This window comes from Oratosquilla oratoria, chromosome 21 (genome assembly GCF_046742065.1).
Source record: "Oratosquilla oratoria isolate Oo_2021 chromosome 21, ASM4674206v1, whole genome shotgun sequence".
In the NCBI taxonomy this organism is placed as follows: Eukaryota; Metazoa; Arthropoda; class Malacostraca; order Stomatopoda; family Squillidae; genus Oratosquilla; species Oratosquilla oratoria.
This window is the reverse complement of record NC_134797.1, coordinates 5776604-5779103: the sequence shown is the minus strand read 5'-3', so window position 1 is coordinate 5779103 and position 2500 is coordinate 5776604.

Below are 2500 nucleotides of genomic sequence, written 5' to 3'. Positions count from 1 at the left end.
TTTTATGTTTGTGATGTGTTGTTTGAAAGACATGGATGTATCGTATGTTACACCAAGAATTTTCGGTGTGTTTGTGTGTGGTATTAGAGTGTTGTTGATGTAGAGATGAGGTATGTATTTGTGTTCTTTTGTCCAGTTTGTGAGAAGTGTTGCTGTAGATTTGGTTGGAGCTATTTTGAGTCTGTTTGCGATGAACCATGTGTTGAGTGTGTCAAGGTATGGCTGGACTATTTCTGCAGCTTTGTCTGTGTTACGATGTGTGCATGTGATTGTTATGTCGTCTGCGTAGGAAGAGATTTGTGTTTCTGAGGTGTCTGGCGTGGGTAAGTCATGCATGTATAGATTAAATAGTGTGGGGGATAGAACTGAGCCCTGTGGTACTCCGTTCTTAATGTTTCTGATGTGCGATGATTGGCCATTATATGACACGTAAGCATTCCTACCTGCCAGATAATTGGCCAGCCATCTTTTGGTGTTATTGTGCATGTCTGTGTTATATATTTTATTTGTTAGGTTGTGGCGGGGGATAGCATCAAAAGCTTTACTAATGTCTAATGTTATAAGAAGTGTTCTTTGGTGGGGCCTATCTGAATTGATGCCATCTAAAATTCTTTGTGTGAGGTTTGTCAGAAGAGTGTTTGTGGAGTGTACTGGCCTAAAACCATGTTGTGAGTCAGCAAGGGGAATATGTGGTGTGACAAGTTTAAGTATTAGGCGTTCAATGACTTTAGAGGGGGTGCAGAGAAGTGTGATTGGGCGGTGCGATGTTGGGATTGTTGGGTCTTTGTTCGGTTTTGGAATGGTGATTATTTTACCATGCTTCCAGATGTCGGGTATAGTATTGTGTGAATAGCTGTAGTTTGCAATGTTTGTGAGTGCGTGTATACCTTGTGGTCCAATGTGTTTTAGGTGGATGTTGCTTATGTTATCAGGGCCACAGGCAGATGAGTGCTTGAGACTATGTATTATGAGTTTTGTCTGACTGTCTATGAAGGGTATATAGTCTGAGTCTGTGGGAAAGTCTTTCTTACGTCGAATGGTGCGTCGGTCGTCAGGGTGAGAAGTGAGATGGCTTGTCTGTGCAAAATGACGTATGAGTGCGTTTGCTTGTTGTCTGTTTGAGGGTAGATTATCTATTGTTGTGATTATTGCTGCGTGAGAGCGTGTAGTGTTACTGTTGGATAGTGTAATGCTGTTGAGTGTTTTGTACAATTTGCTGGTGTTTGTTTTGTGATCAAGTGTATTGATAAAGTTTTGCCAATTTGGTGTTTTTTGTTCATGTATTTTATTGGCAATCACAGTGTTTAGTGTTTGTATTTGGTCTGCTATGTTTTGAGGGATAGGTGTGGGGGTACCGTGTTTAAGTGTGTCACGTTGTCTGATGAGGCTTTGGATTTCTGGTGTGAAGTTGGGGTTGTGTGATTTTCTGTTGCCTCTAGGGATGTATCTCTTGTCTGCATTTTGTATGATTGTATCAAAAGTGTGCACAGCATTGTTTATGTTTGTGATTGGTGTACTGTTAAGTGTTTCAAAATGTTGTTCTGTTGTATATGTGTTGATTTGGGCGGTGGGGACCTGGTACCTCTCAGGCATAAGAGGGCTGATCTTAGGAGTGAGAATGATAGTCTACATCTCATCCATGAAACAATGCTGCTTTTTGGTTGTTGTTTCTTTTCAGCCATTACCTCAGCCAGCCGAGCGTAGAATGCCTTTGCTCTAGGACCCATCCCACCTGAAGTCGTAAAGGTTATAGGAGTGAATGAGCCCTGGTCTTCATTCTGTATGCGCTCTTCGTACATCCTGATCTTCTCATACTCGTTCCGAGAGTGGGATGCCTCAATAGTTAGGTTGCTGTAACAGGGGGCCATCGGATCAAATATTCGCATGTCAAAGAAAGCCAATTGTCCCCGTGTCCAGAAACCTCTTGCGCTGACATCCACTCTTGCTTCATCTGATGTGTTGGACGTGCCGTATCTGAAGTTCTCCCCTCCTAGAGAACTACTACTACTACTACTACTACTACTACTACTACTACTACTACTACTACTACTACTACTACTACTACTACTACTACTACTACTACTACTACTACTACTACTACTACTACTACAACTACTACTATTACTACTACTTCTACTACTACTACTACTACTACTTCTACTACTACTACTACTACTACTACTACTACTACTACTACTACTACTACTACTACTACTACTACTACTACTACTACTACTACTACTACTACTACTACTACATCTTTATTTATTTACACAACATTATCTTTCTTTTTACTTCAGTTCATTCCCTCTGTTAGCGTTCCCATTTCGACGATAGAAAATTTAAATTAGAACTTAAACTGAGCTTATATATCTAGAATTCACAACTTTATGTTTCTCTCCTACAATCTGAAAACAAAAATATGACATGCCTATTTTAATTAACTCAAACAAAATATTCAAAATCCCATCAAACTTAACTAATTACAAAAAAAAGTATT